Source organism: Trachypithecus francoisi, unplaced genomic scaffold (assembly GCF_009764315.1).
Source record: "Trachypithecus francoisi isolate TF-2019V2 unplaced genomic scaffold, Tfra_2.0 Lachesis_group1, whole genome shotgun sequence".
NCBI classification, from domain to species: Eukaryota; Metazoa; Chordata; class Mammalia; order Primates; family Cercopithecidae; genus Trachypithecus; species Trachypithecus francoisi.
The window spans coordinates 104,327,478-104,353,167 of NW_022681454.1; the positions used below are offsets into that span (position 1 = coordinate 104,327,478).

Genomic DNA, 25,690 nt, shown 5'->3' on the forward strand with positions numbered 1-25,690 from the left:
GTGTCAGCTGTGAATTGCCATGGATGTGCTTGTCAACAAAGAGAAGCCAAATAAGCTGAGTGTCATGGCAACAGAGATTGGAGAAGGAGCTCTGAGTCTTGGACTGCTCAGATCAACCTCCATCCTCCGGGTACTTTCACCTGAAAAGGCTCAAAGATCTCACATCCTTTGGGTTAGGACTGAAGAGTAAATTTATTGTGCAACAGAATGCTATGTTATAAAGGGCATTCAGTGTGACCAACCAGGTTCCAAGAAGGCTTGGATGTCATCTTCCCTGTCCCTCAAGTCAGGAGCAAGGCAGAACCCATTGAATTCTAGATGTAATTCACAGAAAACACCAAAAGGTTGTTTGAAATTGAGATGTTTTTATTTAAACTCACAGTATAAAACTTACACGGAATTTTGAAAATGGCAGAAAATTATTTTTGGGGACCTGGCTGTTATTTCTGCAGTCAGTTTTCTGTCTTATGGTAGAATCTTATTTGTAGATATGCTTCATGTTAACTGTAATTTAATTTATTTAAAGGCTTTAATTGACTCACTATTCTGCAGACAGTACAAGAGTAGTCTGCAGGTAGTAGACTACTACCTGCAGTTTCAAGAGGTGTTTCAAGAGTAGTTTCAAGAGGTGATTAAAATACCTCTTTTTGCTGGGCGCCGTGGTTCACGCCTGTAATCCCAGCACTTTGGGAGGCTGAGACGGGCAGATTGTGAGGTCAGGAGTTTGAGACCAGCCTGGCTAACATGGTGAAACCCAGTCTCTACTAAAAATACAAAAAAAGTTAGATGGGCATGGAGGCAGGCACCTATAGTCCCAGGTACTTGGGAGGCTGAGGCAGGAGAATCACTTGAACCTGGGAGGCAGAAGTTGCAGTGAGCTGAGATTGGGCCACTCCAGCCTGGGTGACAGAGTGAGACTCTTATCTCCAAAGAAAAAAAAATTCGCTTTTTAAAATCATCTTGCATTTGGCCAGGTTGGGTGGGCATGTAACTAAAGTGGCTAGGGGTGTTTAAAAAAAAAAAAAAAGTGTTGGATGGACATGGTGGCTCACACCTGTAATGCCAGCACTTTGGGAGGCTGAGGCTGAAGGATCACGTGAGCCCAGGAATTCCAGACCAGCCTGGGCAATGTAAGGAAAGCTCATCTGTACAAAAAATAAAGATAAAATTAGTCAGGCATGGAGGCACACACCTGTGGTCCCAGCTACTCTACTGGAGAGTCTGAGGTGGGAGGACCACCTGAGCTCAGAAGGTCGAGGCTACAGTGAGCTGTGATTGCATCACTGCTCTCCGGCCTGAGCGACAGAATGAGATCCTGCCTCAAAAAAAAAAAAAAAAAAGTGTCTACTCTCATTACGACTGAATTTTAGATTCTAAAATGAACCAATGAAATGACAGCCCATCTCTTCAAAGAGTTCATGTGTAAATAGGATTTAACTAGGTACAGTCAAATACAGGTGAATTGTCTTTCAGGTGCTAATTGGTGTAGCCTTTGATCTGCCTTAGTTCCTAATGGAGACTGGATCATTCGTTCTCTCTTAAACTGGGGAGAGAGTTAATACAAGCTGTGGCAGATGATTGTAGCTCTCCTAGAAAGAGGCTTGGAAGTCGTCTTCCCTGTCCCCTCAAATCACGGGCAGGCCAGAGCCCATACATGCAAGAGCAGTTTTGCTGAGCCAGGAAGGGGAACTAATCAGGAAAAATGAGACAAGAGGCTGGGCTGAATGCTCCAGGCCAGGGAGCAGCCAGTTATAGAACTCCTTAGAGATGGAGTCTTTTGGGCCACAGAATGAGGACGATGATGTAGCATCCTGCAAGAAGCATCTGAGGCCTGGGTTAGCAGAACCTTCCTTCTCCGAGGCTCTGGGAACAGTCTGGATTTGGAATTGGAAGCAGGAAACACTCAAGAAGAGAGAGAGAGTGATCATGATATGTTGCAGGAGTAGTAAAGGAGCCTGTGATCTGAAAGGGAGGAAGAGGAGTGTGTGGCCATTTCGTGAAAATAGGGTTACTGAGAAGAGCATCGTGAGGTGTGCTCTGCACCTTCCTCTGTTGTGTGTGGTTTGTACCCCAACATTCTCAACGCAATCAACTGGTCCCCAAGGGTGCTTCACTGTTGTGAACCTAATGGGACTCACAAGCCAAAGAAAGTATAGGATTGCTGTCTCTCCTCGAGAAAAGGTTTTTACAAAAGAGAAATCTGGCTTGTAGTATGGTTCCTTGAGACAAGCAGCTACTGAACTCTTTAATTAGGGGCGCTATTAAAGTGAATCTTAGGCTACAAGCATGTTCTTAAGGGATGTCCGAAAGATGTCATTTTGGAAGTAAAGCATCTCTTAGGCATTGTTTCATCAGGGTACAATTTTGCAGATGCACATTAAGGATTTGTGCTATGCTTCCCTACATGTGCTTGTGTTGCACACTGAATGAGGGATAAGGCATGTCCTGTCATTTGTTATATAAAGCTTCACCTTCATGAATATGTATGTTGAATAGGAAAGCTATAGGAGGCAGTGATGGAGTTACAGATCTAAATGTTATGCCACAAAATGGAATGCTGCCCTGACCACAAATGTCGTTTCATCAACATTAAGCTGCATTTAGAATGCTCTCTACTTTTAGAAGGCTTAAGTGCTTTGGAATTATAAGGCAGATTTAGATCAGTGATTGTATTTGAGCAAATTGTCATTATTCTTAAAGGACCTAACTAGGGGTGGGGAAAGCTTTTTTTCACTAATGTTTGGGTGTTGCTTTGCATCTTAAATCATGTAATTGGAGTATTTCTTGTTTTACTTTTTGAGAACAGATTATTGTTGTCTTAGATATTACTAGAGTTTATAGTTTATAGCTAATTCTGAGAAGGACTTTTTTTTGGTAAATTAATAGGTGTTTCTTAAAAAGCAGTTTCAGATTTACAGAAACAATAAGCAGAAAGTACAGAGTTCCCATAAGCTATACCCCTACCCCTCAGTTTCCCACATTAGTGTAGTACACTTTGTACAATTAATGAGTCAATATGATACATTATTATTAACCAAAGTCCATAGTTTAGAGTTCACTTTTTATATCGTACTTTCTATGGGTTTTGAAAAATGTATAATGACATGTAGCTCTCATTGTACTACTATACAGAGTAGTCTCACTGCCCTAAAAATCTATGCTCTATTTACTCCTCCCCAACCCTCAACCTCTGGCAACCACTGGTTTCTTTACCGTCTCCCTAGTTTTACATTTTCTACAATGTCATGTAGTTGGAATCATACAGCATACAGCCTTTTCAGATTGGCTTCTTTCATTTAGCAATTTACAATGAATGTTTCTTCATGTCTTTGTAGTCTGAAATAGCTCATTTCTTTTTAGCACTGAATAATACTGCATTGTATGACGTACCATAGTTTGTTTACTCATTCACCTATTGAAGGACCTCTTGGTTGTCTCCAGTTTTTGCCAGTTATGAATAAAGTTGCTTAAACATTTGTGTGCAGGTTTTTGTGGGGACAGAAGTTTTCAATTAATTTGAGTCAATACCAAGGAGTACTATTTCCTTGTCACATGATAAGACTCTGTTTAGTCTTATAAGAAACTGCCTTATCATCTACCATATGGGTGGATTATTTTGCATTCCCACTAGCAATGAATGAGAGTTCCTGTTGCTCTACATCCTCATCAGCATTTGGTGGTGTTAGTATGGATTTTAGCTGTTGTGTATGGTTGTAGGTCATTGTTGTTTTAAATTGCAAATCCCTAATCACATATGATATTGAGCATCTTTTCATATAATTTTTTGTCATCTATATGTCTTCTTTGGTGAGACATCTGTTCAGATATTTTGCCCACCTTTTAATTAGGTTATCTTTCTTGTTGAGTTTTGGGAGCTCTGTTTATGTTTTGAATATGTCTTTTATCAGATATGTGTTTTGCAAATACTTTCTCCTGGTCTATGACTTGTCTTTTTCTTAACAGTGTCTTTCTTAGAGTAGAAGTCTTTAATTTTAATGGAGTCCAACTTACCAATTTTTTCTTTCTTTCATGCTTTTGGTGTTACATCTAACAACCTATTGCCAAACCTAAAGTCACTTAGATTTTCTCCTATGTTATCTTATAAATTAGTATCTAGATTCATTTTTGCACATGTGGAAGTCCAGTTGTTTAGCACAATTTGTTGAAAAGACTATCCTGAGAAGCAGTACTTTAACATGCAGAGAAACAGACTGGTTCTCTAAGGGAATGCTTAATTTCTGCTTGAGTCCCTCGTGTTCCCTCTGTAAACCTTTCATGAAGTTTCGTAGAATAGAGAGCCATGTCTACAGGAGGGTACAGTGTGTTGCCTTTCTCCTCAGTTACGTCTGAGAGCACTCCTGTCCAGCAAAACTGACTGCAATGATGAAATGTTCCATAATTTTGCACTGTCCAGTACAGTAACCATAAGCCACATGTGGCTATTGAGTACTTGAAAGGTAGCTAGTGTGACTGAGGAACTGAGTTTTAAATGTTAATGAATTTAAATTCAAACTTAAGTAGCCCCATGTACCTTGTAGCTGTTATATTGGACAGTCCGGCACTAGAAAGTTAGAACAGATTTGAGAGACTATTAAATCAGTGTCTTTATTTTTCTCCTTCAACAAACACTTGATAATACTTACTATGTACTAGGAGATTTCTGAGTCCTGAGGGTACAGATGAACTGCAAATTGTGGTTGAATTCACTGTGGTCCACAGAATTAAAGTGACTTTTTAAAGATCACAATGTCAGAGTCCAGATTAAAACCAGATCTCCTAATTGTAATAAATAGTTTTTGCCCATGGTCTTTTCCCCAGAAAGCTCCTTGGCTTCTTGTTTTCATCATATTTCCCTCTGCTCTCAATTAGAAAGTAGCTCATGAACTACATTATTCCATTGTTATTACATATTACAATTTAGCCAAAGTACCATGAAAAACAAAGTGGAAAATGAGTGTGTGTATCCCCACTGGAAAGCACACACGTGTGATATAGTTTGGATATGTGTCCCTACCCAAATATCATGTTGAATTATAATCCCCAGTGTTGGATGTGGGGCCTGCAGGGAGGTGATTAGGTCGTAGTGGTGGATTTCTCATGAATGATTTAGTGCCATATTCTTGGTACTGTTCTCACAATAGTGAGTTCTCAGAAAATCTGGTCATTTAAAAGTGTATGGCATCTCCCCCCTCACTGTCTCCTGCTATGTGATGTGCTTGCTTTTCCTTTACCTTCTGCCATGATTGTAAGTTTCCTGAGGCTTCCTGAGAAGCCAGGCAGATGCCAGCATAATGCTTCCTATAAAGCCTACAGAACTGCTATTCAACCTCTTTTCTTTATAAACCACCAAGTCTCAGGTATTTCTTTATAGTAGTGCAAGAACAGTCTAACACAATGTGGTTATCTTTCCCTTATACTTTTTTGTTTGTTTAGAAATGTGATGGAAAACTGGTATTGTTTACTATCTCTAAGCCTTTTTGAAAAGATAAGAATTATTCTTTACTTTTTTGTATAGCAAGCTTTAGACTCTTTAGGGAGATAAGGGAAAACCTCAGAGGTTCCCTTTCTGTGTGCTAAACCTCATCCTTCTATTGAAGATGCCATATTCTGAGATCAAGGGGCATCCAGGGTATCTAGCCCAGGAAGAGTGGTGTGATCACTGAAAATGACATTAGCAACATTCACTCCTTTCACTTTCCCTTCCTATAGTACCTGAGGTGTAGCCTCTGACCTTGCGTGACTTAAAAGTCTGAGGTAAAAGCCTGTGGCTGCCCTATTTACATGGTCAGCATCACCATCCCATTTTGTGACAGCCCATTAGAGAGAGCTTGGGTGGTTTCTGAGGTTCCACTGGCAGGTCCTCTGATTTCCACCTCGATGCTCATCCAAATGCATTCATGTTCCCAGCTTCTGGGGGCTTTGCTTTATTTTCCTTTATGTTGCTCAAGATTCAGTTGCAAAACCTTCTACAAGTATACCCCCCATTTCACTTTCTTCTTCTCTTGCTCCAGTGATTCCAGTACTTTAATGCTCCCTTTTATATGGACATCACCAAATAACTCCTGAATATTTAATTTCTTAGCTCCCGTTTTGTTCTCTCTACATGTCATCCTCCCTCCAAGACTTAAAAGAAGACTTGAAAAAACTTTGCTTTGTGAAATAGGGGTTTATGTAAATATGCTAATATGCAACTTGCTTTTTGATTGCTTGGAAGGAATGTTGGAAGCCTGCACGGTGTGGAAGTCTGTGGTGCATGCCATGCTTATGGTACACCTGGTGGAAGACTTTGTAAGAGTTATGACAAGTGCAGATCATTCATCTTTCAAACAGGTTTCTCACAAGAGAAGCAAACTGCTAACTACGGAGGAGGCTAAAGTAAGCGACCTCTTGGAAATCTTAAGAACAAGGGCAACAAAAGATTAGGATAGAGGAAAATAAAAACTAGAGGACATGGATTGCCAATCAGGTAATCTAAGTAACTACCATCCAGTCAATGATGGCTAGAAAGCTGAAGGGCACTGCCTAACTTGGATAGTTAACACAAACTTAGCTCTGGCTAAAGTACTCAGGTATAGCCATTCTGCTCATTCTGTTAACCTACTCAGGTGTATATTCTACAGGATTCTTACAGTTTTGATAATAACACTTCTGTATATCCTGGTGAGTTTTTCTGCCTCCCAGCAAATGTCCTGTCTCCCTGAGCAGAGGGCAGCTTCTCTATAATAACCCCTCCCAAATTTGCTTCTATCTTAATTCACATTTATGAATTAAGTTTATTGTTTTATTTTTACTTTTGGTTTCATTTCTATTTCAAAGACAGGATTTTCTTTGAGCATGAGTAGTAATCATAGTAAATATGTACATTTTCCTTTATTTTTATCAACTATGTAATTAGGCTATATTTAACTGGAGAGGCTGACCTCTTTGCTACTTGGTGGTACATCACCACAAATGGCATCTTGCTAAAAGGAAAACTTTTAAGATTCCAGACTGAATGTCTCTATTTGTTTGCCCCACACACAGACTGACCAAAATGAAAAATGAGGTGTACCGTTTTTATCCCCAGAGCGTAATGATATGAAACAATGTGCTTGTCATAATATTTTTTTTTTTTTTTTGAGATGGAGTCTCACTTTGTCGCCCAGGCTGGAGTGCAGTGGCGCGATCTCAGCTTACTGCAAGCTCTGCCTCCCGAGTTCACGCCATTCTCCTGCCTCAGCCTCCCAAGGAGCTAGGACTACAGGTGCCTGCCACCACACCCAGCTAATTTTTTTTCGTATTTTTAGTAGAGACGGGGTTTCACCGTGTTAGCCAGGAATGTCTCGATCTCGTGACCTTGTGATCCGCCCGCCTCAGCCTCCCAAGTCATAATAATTTTTTAAAAGAGAATGTGACTATGGTAGCTATCTGGAAATGTGTTTTGAGAGTTTTCGTGTCATCTTTTCTCTTTAACTTTCTAATTATAATAGCAACTCATGTTTATTTTAGGACATGTTATGCCTCGATAAGCAAAAGAAAAATTTAAGTCATCTATAAATCTATTATCTGTTAGCATTTTGCATTGTCTTTCTAGTCACGTTTATGTTTACACATGCAACTTGTAAAAACAGGAGAAATAGGATCATACACATATCATTGTTTTGTACCCATGAATATATAATGAACCTCTTGTCATTCCCCATTAACTGTGATAGGAGCATTTCATTCTTCCATTGTATCTACCCACCATGTTGTTTTTAACAGTCCCTTATTATTGGACACTTGTTTCTCATTTTTTTTTTTTACTGTTATCGGCAATGTAATGGTTAATATGCTCAGAGCTAAATCTTTGTTCACATTCTTAGGAGGTTTATAGAATATAAGAAATATATTTTACAATAGCCCTGGAGAACAGCTTAATAATTTTATGTTGGTATTTTAAAGAGCCGATGTAGAAAAATGCTATCTCACTTCTTTGAGTTTCTTTGCTCACTAGTAAGGTTAAACACTTTCTCACTTTAAATGTTAAAGTGTAAGAGTTTATTTTCTTTTATTGCAGAAGGTTTGAAGGCATTTGTTTAAAATTATTTAATTTTCACCGTTATGATACCATATGACCTTGTCATTGCTCATGACTTTAACTTTAGGAGGTTAATTGTTTGGATATAACAATTTTGTGTCATGAAAGAAAGAACAAGATTGCCAGTTGTCTGAGCCATGGAAGACCTAACAGAAACTGTAGAAAGCAGTTCTTATGAGACAGAACTTTTTAATGGTTGTGTCAGTGTTTCTGGGCTTAAAAAAAAGTCCTGTTTCTTGGATATTTTAATTCAGTCTGCATTGGGCAGAGAGAAGTACAGAGTGGCCTTTCAATGTATTTTAAATTTAACAGTCTATAATTAGAAAACACTATTTGAGCTCTTATAATAAACTTTCACTCTGAAAGCACCCATCTAAATTAGTGGGTCATTCCTCCCCACTCCTTTTCTCCCTCCCCCTCAGTCACATCTGCCATAGCCATATCCATGGACTGTGCTTCTGTAATTTTCAGAGTTCAAACTTGTGGGTCACTGTTTCATAATATTAAATGGTATTAGTGGGGCTTACTCCCTCTCCTTACTCCCCTTAGAAGATTACTTCAGTGACTTCCTTATCTTGAGAGGAACTGACATGTGATCCTTTAGGAACACAGCTTATCTTATAAAGTGGAGTTAGTCAGTGAACAAATATTTATAACCCTCAATTCTGTGCCAGAAAGACAGCAGAGAATCTGACACATGTGATCCCTTCCCTCACAGAGCTTGCAGTCTGACTGGAAAGAGACAAGTAAATCTCTACAAATAATTGACCAAAGTTACAGTTAGCAAGCTGTTATGTCAGAGAAAAAGCAGAGAGTAACGTGGAGCAAGGGAAAGGAAACCGAATGCGGTCTGGGAGGGTCGAAAAAGGCTTCTCCAAGAACGCACAGGAGTTAGTTATAAATGCCATCTCTTGCTGTCCTTCCTTACAGAATGCTACATTTAGTGTACATGAACCACAAGGGAATTAATCTATTTTCTACTCTCTTTAGCAATACTCCCTAGGTATGCAAATGAAAATACATTGCTATAGTTGATTAACCACTATAAGATTAGTACCATTTTTATCTGAAGAAAACATTATTAAATAATTAGCCTTAAGAACAACATACTTTGCCAGATGGAGTGAAAAAGGCTGATAAATCACTGGGACATCAGCTTAGTCACAGGACTGTGTAATAGCTGTGGAAATTCAACTTTATCATGTCTTCCATGTACAATATGGGACTATCTGAAGGAACACAGGTTGTTTTCTAGCTAAGGTTTGCACTGTATAACTAATCATTTAAAGAAAAGTTATCTACTGTCCAATTTACAGTAAAACATGGCTTAAGCATAATAGCTTTTGTAATTCATGAAAGTTCTATGTTTAACTGTTAGTTGGAGCCTGAAATGACTATGACTAATAGGAATATTCTTCCAAGTTCTTTAATCCCCTGAGATGATTATAGCTGTTCTTTAGCCAGACAATGACGCTGAAGTCCATTAAACTTAAAAACGTGCTTCTAGGGGGAGTTGCTTTTCAATGCATCAGGTTACTTAATGTTTTTATGTGGCTATATTTTGGCCATCTCCTAATGTTGGAGAATTTGTTTCAGAGATCTGGAACTGTCTCCTCCTCAGCTCTGGTTATCAGAAGCATGGCAGAGGGAAATGGAAGTAAAAGATGGACTGGAGATTTCTGGTGCAGTTGTGAGCCGACCATCAGAGTTGTATATTTGTATCACATTGCCTTGTCTTCCTACTACAGAAATTCTAGAGAGTTATGCCTTGGGATTTATTGAGAAACGCAGTGAAAAACTATCAAGTGACATCATATGGTGGTCTTCCCTGGTCTGCAGTATTGCTCATTGCCTCTTGTTTACAGGCCATATTAAAGCTAAGTGTCAAATGCTTTCTTTTTTCTCCTGAGGAATAAAATATGGTTCCCACTTGCCTTCCTCCTAACACATATGGAGATACATGCATTTTCTGAGTTTGGAAAATTTCTTCCCCTATAGCTACAAAGGAGTTGGGAGCCAAATATGCAGCACAGTGTTAGTCATTTTGCAAGACTTAACTAGTATACTGTATGTTAATCATTTAACAAATACATCTAATGCTTATTGTATACCAGGTGCTCTTTCTGATCTCTTTATTAGTATTAACTCCTTCAAGTCTTTTTTTCTCCATTTATTTCTGCTTTGATCTTTATTATCTCCTTCTACTAGTTTTGGATTTGTTCTTTTTTGGTTCCTTGAGGTACACCATTAGGTTATTTATTTGGAGTCTTTCTATGTTTTCGATGTGGGCATAAGGTGCTATAAAATTTCCTCAGTACTGCTTTTGCTATATCTGATAGGTTCTGGTATGTTTTGTTTCCGTTTTCATTTATTTCGAGAAATGTTTAAATTTCCTTCTTAATTTCTTCATTGATTGTTCAGGAGCATGTTGTTTAATTTCCATACATTTGCACAGTTTCCGAAGTTGTTCTTGTTATTGATTTTTAGTTTTATTCCATTGGATTCAGAAAAGATGCTTTGATCTCATAGTGACTTTTTTGAATTTGTAGAGACTTGTTTTGTGGCTGTTGGATGAAATGTTGTGTAAATGTCTGTTATAGGTCTATTTGGTCTAGAGTATAGTTTAATTCCAATGTTTTTTTACTGATTTTCTGCGTGGGTGATCTGTCCATTGCCGAAAGTGGGGTGAAGTCCTCTACTATTATTGTATTGCAATCTGTCTCTCCCTTTAGATCTATTATTTGTTTTTATATAACCTTTGATCCTTTTAAGGACATTGTTAAGTTAGTACTATTTATAGATGAGGGAACTAAGTCTCAGAGAAATTAAGTATCATGCCTGGAGCCACAATACTTAATCGTGCAGTCATGCTAAGTGTGGAGTCGGCCTTCAGAATCCTTGTTCATAAACATCAAGCTTTGCTGCCTCTGCAGTGATTCGCTACCGGGAGCAGGTAGAACAATATTCAGTCCCAGGAGATAGTGTTCCCTCTTCCACTACACCTTGTGATCAAGAACCTCTCTCTGTGTTTACCTGCCTCTCTGATTCTACATTAATCGTCTCACAGTAGTATTTTGCTGTTGTTATATAATTTACTTTATTCCTTTGTGAAATTATATATTCCACATATACTTTAAAATAAATCATGAACTTATAAGATACTATTTAAAATGAGTGTAGTCTTAATGTAACACCATGTTAAGATGTATACAGAAAGGGATTTTAGAGTAGTAAGCTTGGATTTGTTTTGCATTCCAGTATCTACCCTTTTGCCCATTCTCCTTTTTGACAAGAGCACACATTTTCAGCTTGACTAGATGAAAAGTGCTAGGTTTGGCTGTATAACTGAATAAAATCTATAAGCTGACCATATTAGAAATATCATTAATACTATGCTCTAAACAATTGTAATTGTCCACAGACTTGAGTTAGAGCACAAAAGCAACTATCTGCTTTAATTTCATTTGCGTGGAGTGAGTGGGGATGGTAGGTGGAGTCGAGAGAGGGTAATAACTGGAGAAAGGTTCCAAGTGAAACAAGAAAAACATCCTCCAAGGATCAGGTGATCTTTCCAGAGGGATAAACGTGTCCCACAGGGAGTGTAGTATACAGTATCTGAAGTGTAAACTGCTTATCCCTTTTAATGGGGTCTAGTAATGCTTACTGGAATATAGCATTTTGGGCCACTTGAAGTTTATTTCATCTGTTCACAGCATTTCAGATATTCTTTTGTTCTTCTATTTTTACAACAGTTTTACTGAGTTATAATTCACATACCATAAAACTGGCCTTTTCAAATTGTACAAATCAGTAGTTTTTGGTATATTCAGAGTTGTGCAGCCAACCCCACTATTTAATTCTAGAATATTTACAGCACTCCAAAAAGAAACCCTAGACCCATTAGCATTCACTTTCCCTTCTCTTCGTCCCCCAGCCCTTGGCAACCACAAATCTGTCTTTATGGATTTGCCTATTCTGCACATTTCATATAAATGGGATCATATAACATGTGGTCTTTGTGACTGGCTTCTTTCACTTAGAATAATGTTGTCAGGATTCATTCGTGCTCTAGTGTGTATCACTACTTTATTCCTTTCCATTGCTCAGTAATAGTATATGGGTTTGCCACATTTTGTTTATCCATTTAATAGTTGATGGACATTTGGGTTGTTTCCACTTTGGGGCCATTATGAATAATGCTGTTATGAATATTTGTGTACAGTTTTTGCTTGGACTGGTGTTTTCATTTTTCTTGAGTATATACCTAAGAGTGACACATTTGTTCTTGAGTTTCTTCCAAGAGTTGAGTATTTTTGATTAAGATGGGATCTCAACTAAAAATCAATTTCTGGTTGCAGATGAGTGTACATCCTGCAGTTGTTAAACATAGATTTTAATGAAATTTGTTAGGTAGTTAAAAGATATATATATGTGCACTACCAAATCATATACATATATGCACTGTTGGGTAGTCTCAGGCTGTATTCTTTGGATATTCATATTGTGGTTCTATGAACTGCAGACCTCTGGCCAGTGGCCTATATTTTGCTTCCATCCACAGGGCAAATTTCAGCTACTTAAAAATCCATTTGATTGCAGCAACTGTATGTATTTCAAAGCAAATCTTCTACCATTTAGTAGGTGGCAGATTATACAAAGCACATCAACCTAAGTTTCTGTGACACTTAGTTTGCCCTTTATGTACATAGTCCTTCTACTGTCCTATAAAGCCCTCTGCACTCTTCTTCCCTTCTCTGTGCCTAGTTCACGATACTCTAGCCGTGCTTGCCTTTCCGTTCTTTTTAAACCTTCCTGGCTCATTCCTGCCTCAGGGCCTTTGGGCGAGCTGCTCCCTCTGCCTGGCTTACTCTTCTTTTGCAGCTGCCCCTGCCCCATCCTCAACCCTTATTAAGTCTTAAATATCCCCTCAGAAAGTCTTCCCTGACTGCTTGCTCTACATCAACCACACCAGCCTTGCCCTGACTCTGACTTTTTTGAGCGGCATTGACTGGTCTTGTTTATCTGTGTGTTCCTGTGTTAGAACATGAACATCAGGAGGGAAGGGAATCTGCCTGCCCGCGCCACTCCAACTTTAAATAGGGGCTGACAGGTGGTAAATATTAGTGGAATGAACGGCTGAGTTGTTCTTCTTGTCCTGAAATGTCAGTACCTGTCAGAGCCAGTGTTTTCCTGGCAACTCTCCTGGAGGGTCAGTATTGGAGAGCTTTAGGAGGGTAGCATCAGAGGGCTCTTCATTTCACCTCCTCCCCCAGAAAACTAGCAAAACATGGCATCAAAGCCTCATTCTCATTTAATCTCTGACTTTTTCTTCCCCTAGAGCTGTCATCCTGTGGCCCTATAACACTCTGCTCCGAAAGGATCTGCCAGAGACTGGGAGTGTTGACTGCTGCAAGGATCAAGGTGGGAATTACTGTGCTACCATCTGGAAACAGTAGGTTTGGTAGGTTTGGTGCTTCCTGCTGCTATAGCATGAGTCTAACTTGCTTCAGCTGAAGGTTGGCTGTCTATCAGTTATCCTGCAGCTTTGCTGCTATCTTCCCTTCTCTGGTTAAGACATTTCATAAATGTCTTAACTCTGAGAATTTTAATTTTATCCTCAGGAGAGTCTTAAATTTCAAGCTCTTTCAGGTGAATGGATGTTTTCTCAGTCTTGGATTGCCGTTTTAAATGACAGCCGGAGAAATAGAGGTGACCCCAAAACTTCCTAACCTGTTTGCATTACTGCCAAAAGAGAGCGCTCAATCAACTCTCTCAACCACACCTTAAGAAAACAGAAAATCTTCAAAGAAATAGCAGCCAGCCATGCACCTTTTAGCAACAGTACTGAAATTACTAGCAAAGTTATTCTGTTTTTTATAGTTATTTAAACCAAAATTAAAGAGCTGTAGTAGTTATACCCATTCTATGCCCACTGAGGAGGAAGAGGTTTTGCTTGCTGTGGTTGAAGCAGTACAACTCAATTCACTGCCTAGAGTACTTTGAATTTTATTTCAAGTATAATTTTATTATTGAAAATAAAAATAGTTGCATTTTTCGGTACAAAAGATTTTCTCTTTTCTTGCTATATCTCTGGGCACCTTAAGACTAAGGTTCATTTGACCCTGATGATAGCTGTTTTGGTTTTTTTTTACTTTTTATCATGGCTGTTTAGTGTGGTGTTTGCCTAAAAAGATTTTTACCCTAAGATAGACACCAGGGCCGTGTAATCCCAAATTATTTAAAATAAGTATTTCTGGGTAGTTAGTATTATTGAGCACAGTATTCTATAACATTATTTGTCTTCTGTGAAATTCACAATAATTCTAGGAATGTTGCTAAGGTTAGAATGCCTATTTTGAGCTGGTACTAGGAATGGCAGCTATTTCTAAATATTTGACACCGTTTTGATATCTTTCCCTTTGTCTGGTGGTGTCTGTCTCATTGAAGCTGAGTGAAGAAAAGAATTCATTTATTCAACAAATACTTACTGAACGCTTTCTGTGTGCCAGGCATTCTTTTCAGTGTTGCAAATGAGGCAGTGAACAAAACAAAATTCTTTCATGAGCTTTAAAAAATCTCTTGAATATCCTCAGTCAACAAACCAGAGCAGGGAGACACAGAGGACTTGCCTCACTCTCAGGTATTCTGGGGAAACTCCCTTCAGGATGGCAAATGGACACGAGCAGGAAAGGAGAGAGTGGAACCCTGATTTGGAAAATAAAGCGGTCTTATGTTCCAATTTAATCACTGCAGAATTTTAGAAGCGTGTTAAAATAATAAACCAAAAAAAAAAAATGTGCTAGGTTGATATAACTTGGGCTTGAAAAATAAAGGATTACTGTTTTATTTTTTCCTTTTCATGTCCCACACACTTGATGTAAGGATTACTTTTTAAGTATGCCATTTTCGTACATTTCACATTCAGAGTCTGCCCAAATTCTGCCTCCACCATCCTCTTAGCCTCTGTCAATGTCTAATGCATCCTTTGAATTTCTTTATGCATAAAGAAGCAAATAGGAATATTCCTATTTGCCCCCTTCATAACATAAAAGATAGCATACTATATTTCTCTGCAATGTATGCTTTTTTTCCTTACAATATATGGAGGAGGATTTAATAAGCGAGTACTAAGACACTTTCCTCATTCTTTTTTTAAAGCAGTTACAGAATAACAGAGTCCATTTATGGATGTTCCACAGTTAAAATAGCGATCTATTGATGGACAACATTCGGGTTGTGGCCAACTGTTTGCTCTTAAACAATACTACAGTAAGTAACTATATGTAGGTTATTTTGCATGTAGGCAATATATCTATATAAACTTGTAAAGTAGAATTGCAAGTCATAAGGTATATGTGTAATTTTAATAGATATCATTAAATTGCCCCTCTGAGAGGAAGATTTTCTTTTTTTTTTTTTTTTGAGGCAGAGCCTCTCTCTGTTGCCTAGGCTGGAGTGCAGTGCTGCACAATCCTCTCTCTGTTGCCTAGGCTGGAGTGCAGTGGCACAATTTCAGCTCACTGCAATGTCTGCCTTCTGGGTTCAAGCAATTCTCCTGCCTCAGCCTCCCAAATAGCTGGGATTACAGGCATCCACCACTGTGCCCAGCTAATTTTTGTATTTTTAGTAAAGATGGGGTTTCGCCATGTTGGCCAGGCTGGTTTGAACTCCTGACCTCAGGTGATCCGCCTGCCTTGGCCTCCCAAAGTGCTGGGATTACAGGTGTGAGCCACCATGCCTGGCCAAGGTTTTCTTATTGCATGTCTACTAGAAACCTGTGAGAGTACCTGCTGTCATCCGCATCTGGATATTTTGCCAATTCTCATAGCTTAAATGCCAGACTAGGTTGGGTGCCTTGGCAATGTGTTCTTATAGCATCCTGAACTTTCAATTATCTAAACATTTATCTCCCTGTGTGATAATGATTTGTTTGTTTCTCCAACTAGACTGCAAGCTTTGTGAGGCCAGGGACTACGTCGGTCTCCTTCACCTGGCCATAACAGACATTCACGTGTCTAATGAAGTTTAAATACATTTTCAAAAGATGAGACAATTAGTGGTAATTTAGCTCTCAGGTTATACAAGTGCAGTAAACTGGCTCGCTGTCATAGATGGGGCTCTACTGCTCTTTAATTATTAGAAATCTTCAGTTACAGCATGGGAACAAACATTCTTCTTTTATGTTACTGAAATTTATATTAAGCAGGTAGTCAGCAACAAATTCAAGAGGTTAAATCCTCAGTTATCTGCTGGCAATTTGATTTCCCAAGACCTAGACTCGATTTTGAGAATCTGAAGAACTAAAGCTTTCTATTTCCGGTTATGTGCATGAGCCAAAACATTTTACAGGGCTTCAGGAGGTCCCACCATCAACTACGAACCCCAGAGTGGGAGCACCTGCTTCAGAGACATGCTTAAGGACTGTGAAATATTTTGGAGAGTGATTCAACCCCCTTATTTCTTGCCACTAGTAATTGCAGTCTACAGTTAGCCAGTTCTAGATAATGAGAGTATTCTTTTCTTAAGTCTGTTCTGGACTTTGTCTGGTGGAATTCAAGAATTTTTTAATATGGAAAGATTTTTTTCCTTAAATATGCCTTTCAAAAAGAAAACTATTTTGGAGGAGATAAAGGATTAACATATGCTTAAGTTGAAAACCTTTGCTAAGTAAACTCATACCCGTTTTATAGTTGTTAAAGTTAAGTAATTCATATCTATTTGATTTTTAATAGTTCTTATGAATATCAGGCATACTGAAACCCCAAGGTTAGGATGAATATTATTGGATGAAAGGAAGAAAAAATAAAATTTTCTAAACAATTTTTGTATCCTCCTGTCCATAAACATTAAATAAACCTAGAACTCAGGACTTTCCCACTAAGATTAGGAGTAACATTTAAGCACACCCTTACATCTTATTGTCTTGTTTCCATAGCAGGCATGTCCTCTGACAAGAAGAGCAAAAACGAAAGAACAACAGAAACCCCAGTATTGGGGTGGTGGCGGGGCAGCTTTTTTAAAACCACTTTTCCTCCTCTGAATATTTAACGCATAGAAATGACTGGGAAAGTAGCGGAGACATAAAATAATAGAGGAAAAGCCATAACTGTCAGAGAATGTATAATGGAATGCAAGCCCAGAGTATTTTGTTCTAGATTTTTGGCTCTTAGAGTAACCCAGGCACACATGCTAACTTAAATTTAAAGACGAAGGTTAGTAAGGTGACTTTAGCCAGCTTTGCTATATATTTGTATTCATGACGGTATTGGAGGGTGAACCTCCTTGATTCTGAAGCTACTTATATTGTGGTAATCAATTCTTGTTATCAAAAAAAAAGGGGACAGATATGTGAATATGTGAGAGAACTAATTCTTTTAGGGATGACAAGTAATTTCCATGATACCATGTAACTCCTTTCCCTTTTATACGTAAGAACCCTGTAATTAGCTTTGTCTTAAAAGTTTTTTTTCAAAACTCTATAGGAAAAAGAGTAGCCTATATTTCAGCTACAAAGGATCTGTTGATTCTCTGTACAGCATAGTGCCTTTTGAATGCTCCTGACTTAAACAGAATGACTGAAGGGGCCTCTACCAACAGTGAGAAAGTGGAAAGAACAGTGTCAAGTTTAAGCACTAAATCAGCAGTCTAGTGTTGGGAGGATGTTGTGCTGAATAGATACCTGCCTTGTGTCTGACTATTCCTGTGCCTGAGTTGTCTTCATCCTGCCAAACACAAACAAGTTACTAGGCAACAAGAGTGATTCAGATGCTCTGAACACCTCACTGAATGAAATGTCTAACCACGATGTTTCCAGGAAATGCCTCCTCTATAAGTCACTGGGTAGCCTGATAAACATTTGCACGTGCTCTGAGGTCAAGTGACCTAGAGCTTCTAGCCTGTGTGTTATAAGGTGGGGCCAGCTAATGTTTGAAAGAATGCCACCTTACTGGGCAAACATAGATAGTTTGCATGCTCCTACATGGTAACTATGAGGAGGAAGGGTTGGGGACAGGGCTGGGAGAAGTGCAGTCTCTCCCCAAAAGAACTCACCAGGATGGAAATCCATTGCCCTTAGGTCACATCTCTAATTGTAAAAATAGCCCAAGATCCCAGAAAATCACAACATAGCATAGTTACGCAGGAGCCTGGACTCAGATGCGTTCAAATCCTACCTCTGTCACTTGTTAGATTTCTAACTTATACCTCAGATGGGGCGATTGTACCCCATACAGTAGTTGTGTGTATTAATGTTAGTATTTGGGAAACACTAGAACTAGTATCTGTCATAAACTCTGGGGATGCATTAGCTTGCCCGCCATTATTTTACATAGCTCCTTGAGAGGTGGGGGCTGAATTGTGAAGAAATGAAGAAAAAGAGAAGTGAGGTCTTTTCCAAGGATGTATTTATTCTTTTATGATTTCCAGGACTGCCATCATAGAAATTTTAACCATAAATCATTTAAGGAATCTCTTCAAGGTCTTTCAGCACTACATAGTTTGAGAATTATGTATCAAAAAATGACCTCAGGGCTATGCAGTGGAAAGGCTGTGTGCTCATGGAGCATTGCTTTAGGGTTTCCAGTGGATATATAATGCTCTGAAGCTAGATATGGGTTTTTGCTTTACTGTTTTTCCCTTCTGTTATATCCCCCTTTTTATATAAGATATTTTATAATAAAAATGCAATCACAGAAAATAAACCACAGTAAGATGAAATTTTGGGGCTCTGCATCACATATGGAAACCATAATTATACAGACACATTAGTGACTCTTTTAGGAATAGAAAGGTACCTGAAGCTCTCTGGGAAAGGGTAAGATAATTCTGGTGTCTTTGAGTGTGTGGGCTGCTACATTCATTCAGCTGCTATTCTAGGGCTGGGCTGCAGGTTCTTGGCTAGTGGCCAGGAACACCAACACAAACAGGACATGGACTCTGTCCTTGTGGCTCATAACCAGCAGAGGAGATAGCCCTGTGTAAGCAGTGAGCTTTAAAACCCTGTGCTGGGCTGAAGAGATGTGTAGGAGCATAGGTATGGGGAGAAAGCCAATGGCATTCAATCTCAATCTGATCTTTAAGAGTTCTAATTTTGCTTGAATTTATTTTTGGAAAGGAAATCAGAATGTTAGAGGATTGTGTTGGGAATGTGTCACCACATGCCAGGCTAGTGGCTCTGCAGTTCCTGAGCAATGTTTTGTAGTAGTGACTAAACCCTGCTCTGAGAAAGTGATGACATTAGGAGATGCTACAGAGAGTAAAAGTAGTTGGAACCTTTCTTCCTGAACTTGCAGTCTCTCTCTCTCTGGTTCTGTCTTTGCTGGCTGAGAGATGGTGGTATTTCCCAAGGAAGTAGTTGGCCTGAAAGTCAAAAGGATGAAAAGGATTGGGGAGTGACTCTCAGGGTTGCCTCAAAAGCCAGTCATAATAGTTATTTTGAATTAGGTAGAAACTCTGGTCAGTTGTACAACGTAAGTACATGACGTTTTATTCAAAAGCCATAAAGATTTCTTTTAAAATATGTGTTTTGTTGTTGTTGTTGTTTTTAAGGAAATTGTGTTAATTTTGTTAGGTGTAAAAATGGCATTAGGGTCATGTTGGGGAAAAAAGAATCTCTATCTTACAGATGAAATTACATGATCTCTGAGATTGCTGCCAAAAATACAGAGTAGAGGACAGATTTAAAAACAAAAAAGATTTCCTGTGATAATTGTTATAGCTAATGGGGTTCACTGTAGTATTTTCTACTTTCATTATGTTTGAGATTTTCTATTATGAATTTTTTCTTAAGTCAAAATAAGCAATGGACTTTTGGGTCATAGGGAGCTGTTTAAAGTCTTTAACGAGGTCAGTAAAGCAGGAAATAGACTAGGAACAAAACCAGAGAGGAAGGGAGTGCTGCATTAAATACCACGATTGTAGAGCTGTCAGTTTTCCCTTGTGTAAGAATGTCCATGTTTTTATATTTTCTTGGTGAGCTGTTCTTTATTATCTATTTTCTCTTAATACTTTTACTTTGTACTCTAGTTGTAAAAGTACTAGTAATGCCTGCTATTCCTAATACTGTATCAGCCTTTTATTTACAAAATAATCTTGTATGTATCTTTTTAGTGGATGGATTGAATCCATTTAAAAATTGTTGTGGCTGTTGATTTTTTTGGACTTACGTCTGTCCTCTGCAAGTAAGAGATGTCTGTGAAAAGAGAGCAGAGGTAAATAGATGGGAGATTAAAATGGATAGGGTTTGGAGTGATTTTCAGGTGAGCAGGGGAGGGAGTTTGAAGTTGGATAATAGCTAACATTTATTTACTCCGAAGACCTGATTGGATCGTGGTACCATTTACTGTGATAAGAAATGGAAGAGGAGGTGTGTGACTGGAAGGAAATGGCAAGTGTGTTTTGGTACATGAGTTGTAAGCATCTGCTTTATCTTTGTTCTTAGAGCTATGAACTCTTAGATGGAATTCATATTTTCTTTTAAAGATACCCCCCATTAACCCATAATCACTTTTGCCGTTTTTAAGATAGCCTCTAAGGTATAGATGCACATTAACCAGAATGTCATTTTTGGTCTCGTTTGGTTTGGTATAAGCTTTGGAAATGGGCTCCCAATGTCCTATTCTTACTGATGCAGATTATGCTGTAAGAGATAATTTTAGAAACAATAAAAACAAAAACTCATTTTCTAGGCTGTTTCTTTGTTTCATAGGAAGCAAAGAAGTATAATTCTTTGATATTTTTAAATATAAATATTTGATAGCATATTTATATTTTAAAAAGCAATTTAAAGTGATGATTTATAGGCAAGCACTTTTATTTATATAGGGTCATCAATGACAATTAGATTTAATGGAAATAAGATTAACTATAAAATTACATCTTTTAGCTTCCTAATGCTAATTGAACATTGAGTTTGTAATGTTTCCTGACTACCTCTTGGCATTATGTTCAGGTTTAGAGACAGTGATTTTAATCATCCTGTGTTTTCTAAGCCCATTTCACCCTTTAGAAAACAGTTTTGATCATAGTTCACTCCCATGGATAGACTAGTGCCAAACCAAACAGGATAACTACTTGGCTGATTTTCTATTCACTGCTGATAGGTGGAGTTTGGCATTTTAAAAGACTATTAACAGAGAGACTGTTTTACTTCTTTCTGAATTTATTTTCAGTTTTTTTTTTTTAGACGGAGTCTCGCTCTGTCGCCCAGGCTGGAGTGCAGTGGCCAGATCTCGGCTCACTGCAAGCTCCGCCTTCCAGGTTCACGCCATTCTCCTGCCTCAGCCTCCCAAGTAGCTGGGACTACAGGTGCCCGCCGCCACACCTGGCTATTTTTTTGCATTTATTTTCAGTTTTTATATACCCTACACGTTTTAAAAATTCCTGTTAAGTTATATATAACCAATCTTTTTCCCATTTTATTTCCGTCATTTGATTTTCTTTTCACTTTTACATCTACCTGGCATATGGTTTTACTAAACTTCAAATGTTATTTCAGGCTGTTTTCTACTTTGTAAAAGTTTTTATCTCTCATTGTTCTTTTTAAGTGACTTCTGCTTGGGAAGGGGGGGAAAAAGCAGTTACTAATCAAAAATGCCTTGAGCACAGGAGCCAGCTTTCTCTTCTGCTGCCTTCCTTAGCACTTAGGACCCAATTCTGCACAGAACAGGAGGACATAAATAATTCTGTCTTTGTTGGCTGTTTATTTGCTTTACCTTCTAGGCTATCAGCAGTAGTATTAACAATTGCTACATATTTAACCGGCAAGTACTGATATCTTGAGTTTGGTCACTGTTTTTCATTCAACCCAGGGTACAGTTTTAAAAGTTTTCTGTACCTGTAGCTTCTATCCCATTTACTTAAGATAAAATTGAAAAATGTCTGCACTGAAGGTCAAATTCTGAATTCTTGTTAGATATTTGATAGCTTTAACTTTTATGTCTCCACATAATGCTTTTGTTTTTATTCTTCCTCTGCTTATAATATTGCATCTTTAGCCTTTTTAAAAAAGCCTAATATGCATTAAACACTAATTTAAAAACACAGCACTGGGATGATCAATTAAATAAAAGTCCATTATGACCAGTGTAGTTAGAATACTATACACATGCTATTTTGATCTATTATAAATGGAAAAGAACTCAAAGGCAAAAATCCATAATTGAGTAAGTATGGGAGCATTTTCAGAGGAATCTTTTTAGTTTTAGAAAGTTATATTAGTACAGGTTTCTAGAGGGCATTTACTGTAATTGGATCTCAGTAGGTTGGAACATAGATGTTCCTGATGTTCTTTTGACTTGATGGTGCACTGATTTTTTTTCTGACAATGGTTGTTCATTTAAAATTTTAAATTGAGTGTTATCTCATAAGCCTGGTGAGCCTAATTTGAATAGCCACCCTGTTACTTTAATGTCCCATCCTGCTTTGTCTTTATAGCACTTTTAATCTTTAATTACTATTGTCTTACATTAGCAGAATTCAAGCTCCATGAGGGAAGTGACTTTTTAAAAATTATTGTATCCCTAGAACAGTGACTAGTACATAGTTGGCACTCACTGAATATTATTGAATGAATAATTATCTTAGCCAAGCATAGTATTGTGCACCCTGTAGTACCAGCTACTCAGGAGGCTAAGGCAGGAGGATTGCTTGAGCCCAGGAGTTAGAGGCTGCAGTAAGCTATGATTGTGCCACTGTGCTCCAGCCTTGGTGACAGAGTGAGACCCCTTCTCTTAAAAAATAAGAACAACCTTTGTCTTTTTAGGCAGCAAAATTAAAACATGCTGCTTATTTTTTCAATGCAAAAAAAAAGATAAAAAGTGAAGTAAATGTTCCATGTAGTATCACCCTTCCAGTAACCATGTGATTTATGTAACACAATTTTATTCATATAATATACATTTATTTATAATGTAACTAGTCCCATTTTGATGGACAGTGTGGTTCTGGTTTTTTAGTCTTACAGATCCAGAATCACTTATCCACAATTTCAAAATCTGAACAGTAGTAGAATTACTGTGTCAAAAGATAAAAGCATTTCTAAAGCTCATCACATATTTTCAAAGACATTCTCAAAAGAATGGTACCAATTTATGATTCTACCAGCAACTCAGTGCAGTTTTTATGCTCCTTTCTGATTATAGCTTAAATTACATTTTAATGGGATTTGTTTCAAAATAACTTTCTAGTGTTCCTTATCCATGAATTAGAATAGGGTAGAAGTTTGTGTGCTAATTTGTCAGTGAGACATTCTGTAGGAAGTTCTATATTATTGGTAATTGGGAGATATTTAGTCACAGGAACTCTTTCACCTATGATTTGTCAGAGAAGGTGTAGGGGAAATCAGCTTCCAATAGGAAGTAAAGAAATGAGTTCTGGCTCACCTCAGATTTATCTTCTACTTCTGTTTCTCTACTCACTGCAGAAGCAGATATCTCACAGCAAAAGTTATTCTCTGTTCCCCATGTTTTCTCAGGGTTTAGATTCCTGAAATCATTTGCCTTCATATATATACGAGGGATATGAAAAGAATATGAAAATGAAAAACTGACAATGTGCAAAGAAAGATGAGCATCAAGACCCCAAATGAAAGCCTTGATTATATAATCATAATTATATTGTATATATTATTAATCTAAAATTATATACTTATGCTGTGTTTATTTACATATAATAATGAACTGTTCCTGATAGAGTATCTGACTTTTTCACATGTTAAATTAGTTTTAATTGTGGTTTTGTATACGATTTACAATTGCCACAGTAGAAATATTTCAGTTCAGTCTGTAGAATTTTAATATCACGTCGCTGTGTAAGAGCACCTGCCCACAGTTCCCACCAAAGTTTGGTTTTTCATCCAGATACTCAGGATTTTAATGACAAGGGTTGATCCCCCTGTAAGTTTTACTTTTACAGAACATGTCTTACTTTGGACTCCTAAGAACTATTTAAGGCCGGGCGCGGTGGCTCAAGCCTGTAATCCCAGCACTTTGGGAGGCCGAGACGGGTGAATCACGAGGTCAGGAGATCGAGACCATCCTGGCTAACACGGTAAAACCCCGTCTCTACTAAAAAAATACAAAAAAATTAGCCGGGCGAGGTAGCGGGCGCCTGTAGTCCCAGCTACTCGGGAGGCTGAGGCAGGAGAATGGCGAGAACCCGGGAGGCGGAGCTTGCAGTGAGCTGAGATCCGGCCACAGCAATCCAGCCTGGGCGGCAGAGCGAGACTCCGTCTCAAAAAAAAAAAAAAAAACTATTTAAATGCAGCTCCAGTGTCTACCTTCACTTTTCCACATTTTTATTCTCTTTTAAGGCTTTATTGCAGAAACTCTTTCTTTTGTTCACCTATTCCTTTTCTTTTCCAAACTCATTTCTCTCTTCTGATCACCTTCTGAAGGTCCAGCTTGGATATGTTGGAACTAAATTTCTTGTGTTATAATATATCTAAAACACAAAATAAGAGCTGTATACCGTGTTCTAGGTTTTTGCAAAAGAAAAACAGGTAGGATCACAGCATAATTAATGGTGTACAAATAGACACTCCATGTTCATTATTGTGCCAACAGCCACCAAAGCTTTGTGAGGAATGTTCAAGCTCTGTACAGGGGACATTACTTTAGTAGAGTAGGCAACAAAAGACGCGTTTGTTTATTAGAAACTTTGCTTTGCAACTTTGTGAACCAGCACAGTTGGTCACAAATGGAAATGAAAGTCTTGAGTGAGCTGTTCTGTCTGTTTTAAGAGAGCAATGCGTCATTCCCTGAAGGTTACTGGATTAGTTTACTTGCTCTAGAGCTAACAACATAGGGATTTAGTTCTAAATAACCTTATTTTTCCCTAGGAGCCTATGTCTATTGGTAGCCATTCTGAATATCCATATACTAAGCCACTAATATTATCTAAAACAGTACTTAGGTACTATGATGAATAAACCAAATTTATTTCCAAGTGATTTTTTTAAGTATACAAACTTTCTAGTGAAAATTTTGGAAATTTACATTTTATGGCAGTTTCTTCATTTCCTTGATTTATTAGAATAAATGAAAATTCAATAGATAAATATAGGTATATTTTAAGTATCAATATCATTGTCACTTGCATCCCTTAAAATTGTTTAAATGGCATTCTGTTAGATTAACGATTTTAATCTTTTAGGTACATTTCATCTCTAAGGTTATTGTCTTCGTGTCTCTACCTCATGTCTTCAATGAAGTGTTGAGTTGGGTTGAGATATCTGGGTCCCTCTTCCTAGAGCCAAATTTGAATAACATAAATCATCATTATTAGGTTATTTGCAGAAACCAATCTCTGAAGCCTATGATTGGAAGCACTGGTCAAATAAGTGCTTTTGAGAGACAATTATTTATTTAAAAGCAACATAATGGTTTAAGTTCTAGGAGAACCTACAGCCTATTACAACAACCTTAATAGCTTTAGAGAAGGTATACCTTTTTATAATTTCATACCACTTGAAAGCAGTGGCTTATGTAGTCACTTATGCAAAGGGAACTCTGGAAAAACAGCTCTGCGTAAATCATTCTGTTATAAAGACAGACGCACATGTCTGTTCATTGCAGCCCTATTCACAATAGCAAAGACATGAGGTAACCTAAATGGCCATTGATGATAGACTGG

At 38.0% G+C, this 25,690-nt stretch overlaps 1 protein-coding gene and 1 long non-coding RNA gene across 6 annotated transcripts in view; one reads left to right on the forward strand and one right to left on the reverse strand.

Annotated features, from left to right (window-relative positions):
- Positions 1 to 25,690, forward strand: part of SGMS2 (sphingomyelin synthase 2) — an 83,761-nt gene that overhangs the window by 19,879 nt on the left and 38,192 nt on the right. For 2 of the 5 annotated variants that reach the window (XM_033214946.1, XM_033214949.1), the window contains exons 2-3: positions 13,398 to 13,480; positions 15,221 to 15,328. The gene's annotated coding sequence lies outside the window, so the exon portion shown is untranslated. Of the gene's footprint in view, positions 1 to 13,397; positions 13,521 to 15,217; positions 15,329 to 25,690 lie in introns of all 5 variants that reach the window. The other 3 variants (XM_033214947.1, XM_033214948.1, XM_033214944.1) reach the window with 3 other exon arrangements.
- The window catches only part of LOC117085759, a 29,070-nt gene continuing 21,832 nt past the window's right edge, over positions 18,453 to 25,690 (reverse strand). The window contains exons 5-6 of the long non-coding RNA XR_004438071.1: positions 23,440 to 23,556; positions 18,453 to 19,417 (exon numbers count right to left, since the gene is read on the reverse strand). This is a non-coding gene — a long non-coding RNA (uncharacterized LOC117085759). The remainder of the gene's footprint in view (positions 19,418 to 23,439; positions 23,557 to 25,690) is intronic.